General features: G+C 43.8%; 1 protein-coding gene across 4 annotated transcripts in view; it reads right to left on the bottom strand.

Annotated features, from left to right (window-relative positions):
* Window positions 1–8,978, bottom strand: part of n4bp3 (NEDD4 binding protein 3) — a 66,317-nt gene extending 57,339 nt beyond the window's left edge. For all 4 annotated transcript variants that reach the window (XR_005130970.1, XR_005130969.1, XR_005130971.1 and 1 more), the window contains exon 1: window positions 8,698–8,978. The gene's annotated coding sequence lies outside the window, so the exon portion shown is untranslated. The remainder of the gene's footprint in view (window positions 1–8,697) is intronic.
* Between the last annotated feature and the right edge of the window lie 4,403 nt (window positions 8,979–13,381).

The raw sequence follows: 13,381 nt of genomic DNA, 5'->3' as shown, positions 1-13,381 counted from the left end.
CAAATGTGGTTGTCTTATGTAGGTAAATAGTAATGCAACACCAACTCCTGTGCAGCTGGGTGGTGCATGATGCCTCCAGACTGCCAGATTTGGGGGACGTGTTGCTTCCAAAACAAATTTGTGCAAATGAATCTTATGCAATTGGAGGCACCCGATCGCAGGTGGTGTTTGCAGGACTTATGTCTGCAGCTCAATGTCTGAAACGTTCTTTCTGCTTTTGAAACGTCCCCATGAGCTGTTCAACCCGTCACTGATTTTGACAGCAAGTGGTTATCAATGACCTAAACCCTGATGTCTCATTTAAAAAAAAAAAAAAAACATAAACATTGACTTACTGTCACACATCTCTCCAGCCAAGACTCTCAGGACTCCAATTCCCAGAACACTCTGTGTGAACACCTGACATCAAGATCACCTCCACCTACCAGAGATCTGCTTCCACTGACTACATATGTTCTTCACCTGTTTTATGTATCATGTGACTAGACCTAGTTAGTTCATAAACCCAGGCTTTAGTCTAGTATAGGGGTCTGCAAACCAAATGGTCAGAAGAGCCATTTTGTCCTTTCAGCATAAATCAAACCACCTTGGGAGCCACAATATTTTATGTCCGCTCTACCATCTTGGCTGTAAATACTGTATGTCTCAGTGTGTGCTGATGCACAGTGGAGGAAATAATTATTTGATCCCTCGCTGATTTTGTAAGTTTGCCCACTGACAAAGAAATGAACAGTCTATAACTTTTAATGGAAGGTTTATTTTAACAGTGAGAGATAGAACATCAAAAAGAAAATCCCATTATAGAAAATATATACATTGATTGTAGATTCACACAGAGTGAAAAAGTATTTGATCCCCTACCAACCATTAAGAGTTCTGGCTCCCACAGACCAGTTAGATGATCCCAATTTCAACTCGTCACCCGCATTAAAGACACTTGTCTCAACTTGTCCCATGTATATAAGACACCTGTCCACAGAATTAATCAATCAATCAGACTTCAACCTCTCCACCATGGGCAAGACCAAAGAGCTGTCTAAGGATGTCAGGGACAAGACTGTAGACCTGCACAAGGTTGGAATGGGCTACAAAACCATAAGGAAGAAGCTGGGTGAGAAGAAGACAACTGTTTGAAAATGGAAGAAACACAAAATGACCATCAATCGACCTCAGTCTGGGGCTCCACGCAAGATCTCACCTCGTGGGGTATCAATGATCATGAGAAAGGTGAGAAATCAGCCTACAATTACATGGGAGGAGCTTGTTAATGATCTCAAGGCAGCTGGGACCACAGTCACCAAGAAAACCACTGGTAACACACTACGCCGTAATGGATTAAAATCCTGCAGTGCCCTCAAGGTCCCCCTGCTTAAGAAGGCACATGCCCAGGCCTGTCTGAAGTTTGCCAAAGAATACCTGAATGATTCAGAGAGTGCTTGGGAGAAGGTGCTGTGGTCAGATGAGACCAAAATCGAGCTCTCTGGCATCAACTCTACTCGCTGACTTGGAGGAAGAGAAATGCTGACTATGAGCCCAAGAACACCACCCCCAACGTCAAGCATGGAGGTGGAAACATTATGCTTTGGGGGTGTTTCTCTGCTAAAGACAGAGGTCAACTTCACCGCATCGACGGGAGGATGCACGGGGCCATGTACCGTAAAATCCTGAGCGAAAACCTCCTTCCCTCCGCCAGGACACTGAAAATGGGTCATGGATGGGTCTTCCAGCACGACAATGACCCAAAACATACAGCCAAGGCAACAAAGGAGCGGCTCAAGAGGAAGCACATTAAGGTCATGGAGTGGCCTAGTCAGTCGCCAGACCTTAATCCCATAGAAAACCTGCGGAGGGAGCTGAAGCTTCGAGTTGCCAAGCGGCAGCCTCGAAAACTTAGGGATTTAGCGATTATCTACAAAGAGGAGTGGACCAAAATTCCTCCTGATACGTGCACAAACCTGGTCATCGACTACAAGAAAGGTCTGACCTCTGTACTTGCCTGTACTAAGTCTTGTTTTGCTAGGGGATCAAATACTTATTGCACTCAGTGAAATGACTGTTCATTTCTTTGTCAGTGGGCAAACTTACAAAATCAGTGAGGGATCAAATAATTATTTCCTCCACTGTGCTCTGCTTTAAGCTTCAGCTCAGCTGTAAGCACTTTTCTCACATCTCCAGCAGGAAACGTTTCCACAGAAGTGGAACAGTTTCTTGTAAAATGTCTCTCAATGTTCAACAGGGATGAAGTCAGCTTCTCAATCGCCAGCTTCTCGTTTGAATTTTACCAGCAAGCACCAATAAGGTGGAATGGGAAAATCACAATGAGAAGCAGACGAATGAGACGCTGACCTTTCCGTGTTTGACAGTTTCTCATTGCAGATTAAATGTATCTGAAAACCAGCTGGAGTGATTATGAATGCAAATCCAAAGTCCACTCCTCTCCAAATTGTTGATGTTCCTCTTAAATCTTTCCAATCGCCATATCGTTAGCTACTAGCTAGGCGAGATTGTTATCTGTGTTGCTATGGTGACAATCTGTGCACCAACTTTCATTGTTAAAGGGTGAATTAGCAGCTCTACATTAACTCCAGTGTTCAAGACCATTTATTGTTAAACTGTGTTGAACGATCAGCAGATATTTTCACCTACAAATGTAATTCTGCTGTGGAGCAGCAACCGGACAGTAAAGGGCCTGCATGTTGCCGTCCCCTGGGCTAGGTTAGTTGTGAGGCACTGCTTCTTCCGTAGAGCTACTCAGCGATCTTCTCTGTGTTTTGATCTACTTTTCAGGTATCTGACCCATTGTTTGTTTACCCATTTGCCTGTTCCCTTTTCTTGGACTTTGGTTGCCTGGGTTTATCTTTGTTGTGTTTGTATACTCTGCAGGGAACGTTGTCATTACACTCACATGCCGCCAACTAAAAAGGGTTGTGCTCATATCTGCTGATGCACAGGACGGGTGTACATGCAGCACAAATCACTACATACTTGCCTCAGACTGCATCAAGTCTGTGTGAGGTGATTTGATCTGTCATCGCAGCTCTTAACCATCTGTTTATCGCGATCATGAAAAAGATGCGATTTATCGCGCAGCCCTAACATGCAGTAATGTGTGGGTTGGTGCTGTGCCAAAGCCCCAAAGCCATGCGCTCCACAGGTGATGCCTCATGGCGCTGACGAGTGATGGACCCCACAATCACTGCTGCTTCTGTGATATTTGCACGCTGAGATCATCTTACTCATCGCTGGGTTGCGTCGCTTCAAAGATAAAGGCTAAAAAAAAAGCACATCTTTAACACACTTTATGTCCAGCCAGCTCTTCTAATCAGTGAATTCAGCTACATGATTAAAAGTAATGCTTCTTCAAGGGTTCTGTAGTGAAGAAAATGGTTCTATGGTGGAACCATGCACACTCAAAGAAGCCATCGCATTGTTATAGGGTTCTTTGTGTGGTAAATCGCTTCTTCAGATTAAGGGAGATTGTGTTGAGTGTGGTTCTACATAGAACCTTCTTCAAAATACAGCATGAAAAAGTTGTCACAAGGTCGAGCTTGTAATAATAGTAGAACCCTTTTGAGTGCTAGACTGAACCCTTTTCAAAAAGATTCTACACAGAACCACATACAGCATGTTCTCCGTCAATCTGAAGAACCATTTCACCACACAAAGAACCCTTTCACAATGCAGTGGCTTCTTTGAGTGTGCATGGTTCTATATAGAACTATTGTCTTTGTTAAAGAACCGTTGAAGAGCCATTCCTTTAAGTGTGTACTGTAAGGTAGCCTACTGCTCACACAGGTGTTCAAATTCCATGCACACAGGTTAATCTCCATAGCAAAGCTCTGACCATTAGAATGGGACACTCTAGAGGAGCCACACACAAGCCTGAGGCCACTGTGTCCAATGGCAAGCATTAGCAAGAGGGGTAGGAAGCTCCACAGCCCAGGACTGCGCTGTCTGGAATGAGAGAGCTCCGTCCAGTACCTTTGGGACGAGTGGGAGTGATCCAGAACCGACCATCCAGCATCTGTATCTGACCTCACTAATGCTCTTATGGCTGAATGCCATTAAAGAAACACCGGATCAGCAGTTGCCTATAAACATTAAATGACAGAGTGCAATTAACTGAGGTTTCTTATCTATCAATAGTGCTAAAACTGCTACGGCTAATGATCATTAATGTTGTGCAACACCAGCACCATTACACCAGTGTCGATGACGTATCAGCCGGCAGGCCGTGGTAACTATTTTCCACAAGGGTTCAAAGGGTTGTGGCAGGCAGCGTATTTAAAGGGCCAGTGGCAGTGAAATGTTTGGCATTTGGCCCAGTATGTAAACACTGTTAAACTTTCAAAGCAGATTCCCATTATTGTGATGTCATAAAATCCTACGTATTTGCATATATCCACTTATTCAACCTACAGTAGTTTCACTTTGCCCATTCACACTGAAGTTATAAGGAGTGTTTCAGCCCCAAACCGCTTTTCGATTGATGCACAACACAGAACAGCCAATCAGAACAGGGCTCATTTACATATCGCTGTTGTCGGAAGAAAACCTCCATTTTTGTTGTTTTTGATGTCATTTGAAAGTGGCTCTGTGTGAATTTCATGAAGGATGGGTAAAAGAAACGGCCCAAATGAGTTGGAAAAAATTCGGGTTCCATTGACTTACATTAACGTAAAGCAGGTTTCTTCCTTCTCCTGTAAACTTACCGTTTTGGAGATACGAGGTTTTCTTCCAACAGCAGCGATATATCCGTCTTAAAGGCACAGTAACAAAAACAGTGTAACTCTAAGGGATGGAGAGGTCATGTTTTTGCCCTCAAATGTCCTAAGAAGACTTCATGAAAAAAAAATGCATGAAGAATGTGGGATAAGGCCCCTTTAAGTGTGTCAAACAGTCTTAACCTCACTCATCATGGGACTCGTTATCTCTGCAGGCGGGAGGCACAGTTCTCACCTCACTGGCAGATTTCCTTCACATGCACTTATCCTAAGGCTGTCACAATTATTTGAGTTGATTTTCTTTTTTAATTCAAATTTACCTTCACAGTTAAATACTAATGATTAGATGGCTATTTGCTTGAACATAATACATATCACTGTTGTTGGAAGAAAACCTCGTATCTCCAAAACGGCAATTTTACAGGAGGAGGAAAAAACCTACTTTACTTTTAATGTAAGTCAATGGAACCAGAATTTTTTCCAAGTTATTCTGGGCCGTTTCTTTTGCTCTGTTCATCTTGAAATTTACACACAATATAAAGGACAGTAAGGTTTTTTAAATTATGTCAAAAACTTGAAAAATGATAAAAATGAAGATACGAGGTTTTGGTCTGACAGCAGTGACATACTGAATTCATCTGCTAAAGTTTTTTTTTGTCATCTCTTTCCAGCAAAGTATTAGTATAATACTTATACTTGAGTACAGTTGATTACTCAATTACCAATTTATTAACCATATTAAATTTTCCTCTTTTTGTAACTGCAAGATCATTATTCAGTTATTAACCTTGGGACTTATTATTGAGTGATTTACTATAAATAAACCACTGACCACCATGGAACTAATCATTTCTGTAGCATGTAGACACTGAGACCCCTGGCTCCTATGACTATGACCACCACTGTGTGGAATCCACAGTTGGTAAGTTTCTCAAGAATGGCACATCTCACTTTGTTTACATCTCAATGACTGAATTGTGCAAGCATCCAAAAACGATGGAATTCCTCAGACAGGGGTTAAAGGTATGAAGCAGTGAGAGTTTCTGACCAGCTCCCTCATGCCCTCGCTGGGTCAGGGGTCCTAAAGCGGCCTCTGGTCTCCACGGTTACTGCCCAGTGGATGACAACACTGTGGCCGCCCCCTTTTGTCCCCAGACTCTGGGCATCAAAAGCAGAGCAGCAATGAAGCAGCCCCCGAAAACAGCTCTCACCCAAACAGAGCACAACAACAGAGCGGGACGAATAAACTCCAGCCCAGACCACCAGGGCTGACGACAAGAACGGGCAGGCGGCACTCCTGCTAGGCAGAGTGGAGCTTTTATTGCAGCCCATTAAAGCCACAATGACGGATTTGTTGGGCAATTCTTTGACAAAGAGGAATTTGTAGAGCATTTGGATGAAAGTATAGACAAAATTTGGGTTTTTCGATGAGTAATAGACTGTTTTTAGTAGCGCGACACACTTTTGGAAATGTTTATAGATCATGTGGGGTCAGCAAACACATAAGCAAGTCTATTAGAGATTACTGGACAACTCAATACTGCTTACGGCCAGTGACTAATGACTTAGGCATGCATGCTCTCACAGTGCTTATTGGTGCACTGTTAGCTTCCATTACTTGGTACAATTACAGCAATTACCTTCAGATACTAACAATGTTTTGGCCGTTTGACCATATTTAAAGGCTAAAAGGGAAAACTGTGCACGTTTTACCAAACTACTGCTTTAAAAGGGCCCATTCCAGTCCACTGTGAGCCAAGATAGTGTGCAAACACTGATAAACCACTTAGAGCTTTTTAATATGTAAGCTGTCTGCAGGACAGAAGTGACCAACTCAGTCCGGGCCACTTTCCTCAGAGGCTTAGAAAAGTACCAGCGCTGCCCTTCAGTCACTGTAAAATCTCTGATGGTGATATTTACTGACTCAAAATAACAAAACTGACTCACTGACCTCACCTGAGTCCTGCTCCAGTGCTATATGGCCCAATACAAAGCGGTACAAAGCCCAGAGTCTCTAGGTGCATAGAAAAGAGGTGTCTCCCAACACAAATACCCCTTGAATCCAGGCTCAGACAGAAATGAAAGGAGAAGTCCACCCACTTTTCAGAATTTCTGCACAGGTAAACCGATGTAAACAAAGTGGTTTGGTAGGAAACACTCCACCCTAGAGACACTTACATAGCCAGAATGGCTCACAGTGGTTCTGATAGGAACCAGACGTCTCTGAAGAGTTTAATGTCTCTGAAAGCTCCCTTTCTGTTATGAATACTGGTTATGATACACCGCCTGACACCCGCGAGAGTTTAATGACAGTTTTAAGACGGTTTTGGCCTAAAATGCATAGGTATGTTTGACATATGTTCGTGGTGGAGGGGTACATGCAATAAAAATAGTCCCCTTAGAGCTTCATTTTCGGGTTTACTGCGATATTATCATAAACAGCGTTACATATAAGAACTCAATAGACTCGTGTAGGTTCCCTGGCGGTTTTAGATGGTAGCTTAAATTGTTATAGTTGCGTTGTAGATATCATGACCCCTGGTTCCTATCACCACCACTGTAAAGAGAACTCTCACTGCCTCATACCTTTAACCCCTAACAGGGTTTTTTTTCGCATTTTTGCATAATTCAGTCATTGAGATGTAAAGCAAGTAAAGAGGTTTTATGTAAAATGTGCTTTTTAGGATAAACTCTGACTCTTCACAGTGGTGGTCAGCACAAAATACAGCCACTTTATTTAATGTCTAAATAACGTCTACAATGACCAGTGGCCCTACACACGTATTCTGAGGTGGTATACGTAATATTGATATTGTAAAGAGGGAAAGAAATGAAAAGAACGCTTTCTTGTGGGGACTATTCTGCCGTACAGCACCCTGAATGTATATCCCGATACGATGAACCTAGAAAGAACGAGGTTTTAGGCCAAAACTGCTTCAAATCTTCCCTCAGGCACTGAGTCTGAAACTATAACTTTGTGTGATGCAGCATTTAAAGGCATTTAAGGGGATTTCCACCACTTCTTCAAAAGGTCTGCATAATTCAATCACTGAGGTGTGAAGAGTCACTCAGAGTAGCTTTATTATAGCTGACTCTTTACAGTGGTGCTGATAGGAACCAGACGTCACAATGTCTAAAAGGCATTTCATTTACTGTCCAAAAGCACCAGTCAACCTCCCCGAGTCTTCTGAGCCTTTATATGTGATGCTGATGATGGTAAAACAGTCATACATTTAAAAAACGAACTTTTCTTTGGGGACTATTTTGCCTCACAACACCCTGCATGCACCTCTCTGCCATAAACAGATTAAAATACATGGCAAAAAAATATTTAAGCCCAACATTTACCAGAAAACCATCATAAAACAGACACCAGGCAGCATAATCACAGCCATTTCAGGTAATTCCATCACCTCAGTGACTGAATTATCCAGACGTTTTGAGCTCCCCTTTAAAAGCTGTGGACGTCTGGTTCCTATCACCACAACACAAAATTTCTGTGACCAACTCTGACTAGGCGAGTGTCTCTAAAACGGCATAAGCCACACCAAACCACTCTGAGTGACTTCGCTTACATCTCAACCACGGAATAAAGCAGATATGTGTTTAAAAAATCAGCGAATTTCCTCTTTTCATGAAGAAAACCGTCAAGATTCACAACAAATGTAGGGTAAACTGAGTGACCAGTAGAGCAGCACGTGAGCCGGACAGGCAGAGCCACATTCTGGTGAAGTGTCCCAGTTTCCCATCATTGGCAGCTCAAAAAACGCCCACCTTAAAAGCTTTAAAAAGCCTCAGCCGAATAAAAGAGTCAACATGAGAGGTCCTTCAACACACGAGCCCGAGTCCGTCAGAAAGCTGCTCGGTTCCACAGCCAGGCTGGGTCAGAGCTGCAGGAAGGTCCGATTAAACGGAGGAGACCCTGTCCGGGTTCACGCTAGTCTGTTGAAGGAAACCCCCCAAAGACACTCACCATTACTCCCCAGGTTGGTCCCGAGCCGAGCTAGAGGCGCTCTGTTTACTGTGCCACGCTTTAATCTGACCAGCGCTCGGGCTTTAGGGGGAGGCTGGAGTATTCCTCCGCCGCGCCGCTCCGCTCCGCTCCGGGCCGAGTCCGCGGACAGCACGGCCGACCCTCCGGCTCTCCTGAGCTCGGATGGAAATGCAGTGTGGCGCGTTTTCCCTCGCTGAGGTTTGAACCCTCTTTCAGATGTGAAGGGAGGGAACTCGGTCCTGAAACAACACAAACACACAGCCCGCAGCTTTACAGCGCCGCCTGCTGGCCACCAAACCAACTACAGCAGTGAGAAACGGTGGAAAGTAGTCCAGCGTGCAGGAGCCAGCCACTTCATCAGGGACACCTGCTTGTTTCTTCACTCATTGTCCATTTGATCAGCTGCACAGACTGTAGTCCATCTGCTTCTCTGATACTTTGTCAGCCCATTTCACCCTGTTCTTCAGTGGTCAGGACCCCCATGGACCCTCACAGAGCAGATACTATTTGGGTGGTGGATCATTCTCCGCACTGCAGTGATGCTGACGTGGTGGTGGTGTGTTAGTGTGTGTTGTGCTGGTGCAAGTGGATCAGACACAGCAGTGCTGCTGGAGTTTTTAAACACTGTCCACTCACTGTCCACTCTATTAAACACTCCTACCTTGTCGGTCCACCTTGTAGATGTAAAGTCAGAGGCGACAGCTCATCTGCTGCTGCACAGTTTGTGTTGGTCATCCTCTAGTCCTTCATCAGTGGTCACAGGACGCTGCCCACTGGACGCTGTTGGCTGGATATTTTTGGTTGGTGGACTATTCTCAGTCCAGCAGCAACACTGAGGTGATTGAAAACTCCAGCAGCACTGCTGTGTCTGATCCACTCAGACCAGCACAACACACACCAACTAAGACTGATTCACCACCCTAATAGTACCTGCTCTGTGAGGGTCCATGGGGGTCCTGACCACTGAAGAACAGGGTGAAAGGGGGTAACAGAGTATCAGAGAAGCAGATGGACTACAGTCTGTAACTGTAGAACTACAAAGTGCAGCTATACAGTAAGTGGAGCTGATAAAGTGGACAGTGAGCGTAGAAACAAGGAGGTGGACATAAGGAAGTGTCTGGTGGGTGTAGTCGGGGGCCGGCTGCTCCATTTAGGACTCACTTGGCTTTTCCTCTGTGTCTGTTTGTGAATGAGTCACAGCACTGAGCTCAAATGTAGCTCTCTCTTATCTTTATAGAGCAGGACGTCGTCTGTCCGTACTGCCCTCAGCTGTGTCCCTGCAGGCTCCAGTGAGCAGGGTGGGTGTGCTGTGGTAATAACAGGGTGCTGTCTCATAAAGTCGAGACAGCGGTTCTAAAAGCAGGATGACCAGGTCACTCTAATCTGTGCTGCAACAAAGACGGAGCTGATAATCAGCCTTTTAAATAAGTTCAGCGACGCTAAATCAGTGTATTAACCCTTTAGAGCTGGGGTGTCCAGCTCAACCATTTGCCATGACCCCTACCTGGCCAATGCAAACATTAGGCACTGAATACCTGAACGATTCCAAAATATTTGTAAATAAAAACAAAATGTTTTGTGTAAAACGTTTGTATAACGTTAAAAAGATGTTTATATATAATAATAGACTACATCATCTGCAGATACTGTTAAACCTCTTAAAATCTCCCCACAGCAGGTTTTCCTCAACCGCCCATTCGTTTGAACTGGAAACCTTGGTTTGTTTGTTTTTGTGGTGCAGTGCCATAGATCTTTGAAGGGGAGGGGGTGGGAGCACACATTACATTGCAGTGTATGCTGGGCACTATAGTGCCGTTCAGGGTAAAATGGGCTACTATCAGAGCTGGTTTATGAGGAGCCTGGTCACTTCCTATTTCCCTCGTTGTATTAAAAATAAGACTGCGAAATGCCAGAGGGCGCACACAAGTGTTCGACATGGGGGCCGTAGGCTCTACAGGGCCTGTATGCGACTTCAATTCCTCACTCTCATAGCATGATTTATAGTAGTTCCCGAATAATTCATAGTACAACTTAATCATTTAAAATAATAGCTGATTAATTCATACAGCTAAACTTACGACATTAGTTTCATAGTTGTTACTAAGTTATTTATACCAGCTACAGACTCATTAATGTAGGTACTGAAAAACTTCATTTATTTATACACACACACACACACATACACACATTCACACACAAACACACACACACACACACACACACACACACACACACACACACACACACACACACACACTATATTGCCAAAAGTATTTGCTCATCTGGCTTCATATGCATATGAATTTGAGTGACATCCCATTCTTAATCCATAGGGTTTAATATGATGTCGGCCCACCCTTTGCAGCTATAACACCTACAACTCTTCTGGGAAGGCTTTCCACAAGGGTTAGGAGTGTGTTTATGGGAATTTTTGTCCGTTCTTCCAGAAGCACATTTGTGAGGTCAGACACTGATGTTGGACGAGAAGGCCTGGCTCACAGTCACCGCTCTAATTCATCCCAAAGGTGTTCTATGGGGTTGAGGTCAGGACTCTGTGCAGGCCAGTCAAGTTCTTCCACACCAAACTGGCTCATCCGTGTCTTTATGGACCTGCTTTGTGCACTGGTGCGCAGTCATGTTGGAACAGGAAGGGGCCAAACTCCCCAAACTGTTCCCACAAAGTTGGGAGGACGAAATTGTCCAAAATCTCTTGGTGCTGAAACATTAAGAGTTCCTTTCACTGGAACTAAGGGGCCGAGCCTTTACTCCACTGCATTCCACGCTTTGCGTTGCGCTTGGTGATGTAAGGCTTGGATGCAGCTGCTCGGCCATGGAAACCCATTCCATGAAGCTCTCTACGCTGTTCTTGAGCTGATCTGAAGGCCACATGAAGTTTGGAGGTCTGTAGTGATTGACTCTGCAGAAAGTTGGTGACCTCTGCGCACTATGCCCCTCAGCATCCGCTGACCCGCTCTGTCATTTTACGTGGCCGACCACTTCGTGGCTGAGTTGCTGTCGTTCCCAGTCGCTTCCACTTTGTTATAATCCCACTGACAGTGGACTGTGGAATATTTAGTAGTGAGGAAATTTCACGACTGGACTTGCTGCACAGGTGGCGTCCGATCACGGTACCACGCTGGAACTCACTGAGCTCCTGAGAGCGACCCATTCTTTCACTAATGTCTGTAGAAGCAGTCTGCAGGCCTAGGGGCTCGGCTTTATACACCTGTGGCCATGGAAGTGACTGGAACACCTGAATTCAATGATTTGGATGGGGGAGTGAAAACTTTTGGACTTATAGTGTATGTACATACATGACTGTCTGAAGAGTTTCTGACTAGTTTACTGACTGTCATATTTACTGTATTGCTGCTGTATTATATTGTTGAGGTTTGTCACTTCATGCAGAGCTTTGACCTTTTACTAAATATATTGAGATTAAAAAATAACAAAACAGGACAGAGTTTCAACATCCTATACAGCAATCCATAAATACATAGACACAGCGTCTTATAATCATTCCACTTTATTCTACATTCTTAAAAGGATGGTTCTACAAGGGTTCTTCTATTGTTGTAATGTTAAACATGACACAATAGAAAAACCATTTTTGGTGCTACATAGAACCCTTTCCAAGAATGTGTCTCCATCAATCTGAGAAGCCCTTTCACAATGCAAAGAACTCTTTATTCACGCAAAGCGTTCTTTGAGAGCGCATGGTTCTATACAGAACCACCTTCCTTACAAAAGAACCATCATTTTTAAGTGTGTACAGTAAAATTCAGATTCAGAAATGAAAACATTCATCAGAGACGTGACTGCAGTGCTCTTCAGCAGCAGAGTGGCGCCCCCTGCTGGTCATTTGATGGAGGTTTTGCTTTTTGGTGGTAATAAATGCTCATAAAGATCCATAAAGTTACAACTATATTCACTGTCTAATTCATCACTTGCTGCATTTTAGCTATGCAGTACAATTCTAACATTTAAGCAAAGAGTCAAACAGGACATTTGTTTTATTAGCATGTTATAACAATGTCACATGTTAAAACAGGATACAAACATCTGGTACATGTAGCAGTGATTAAAGTTGTGCTTTTCGGCCCTTGGGAATCCTTTTCATAAGCACAGACGTTCCATAGTTCAAGTGTCGGCGAGAAGTCAGGAACCAGACCTGCGTTCTTCGTGCCACGTTCTAACAACTAAACGTATTAATAGCTTCAATAAGAAGCAACACACTCTGGTCATATTCTACTGTATTTATGTTTATTTAACAGGTAAAAACACACAGAGATAAATAGTTTTATACAATTGTCTTGCCAGCCTTTGACTTTTTAGAAGACGGATAGATCAGCAAAGGCAATTAAAGCAACAGGGTAGGATTTGGTACTAATCATGACACACATTTAACCACATTTACACCGATCCTCTCAGGCAGATGACTTCACACTTTTCACACTGCACAACAAACCGTCCCAGATCTGACCCAAACAGCCCTGCTAGAAAAAACCTGTCCAGTACATCTGATCACCAGTAAAACCAGCATATCACTGCTGTTGGAATAAAACCTCGTATCCCGTAAAAGGAAAAACATACTGGAATAATGGAACCAGAATTTTTGGGTCATTTCTTTTGGCCCATTCTTCGTGAAATTTAGGCACAATGT

The sequence above is a fragment of the Pygocentrus nattereri genome, chromosome 11 (assembly GCF_015220715.1).
Source record: "Pygocentrus nattereri isolate fPygNat1 chromosome 11, fPygNat1.pri, whole genome shotgun sequence".
Lineage (NCBI taxonomy): Eukaryota > Metazoa > Chordata > Actinopteri > Characiformes > Serrasalmidae > Pygocentrus > Pygocentrus nattereri.
Note: the sequence above shows the minus strand (reverse complement) of the source record. Positions and strands in the feature narration are given on the sequence as shown.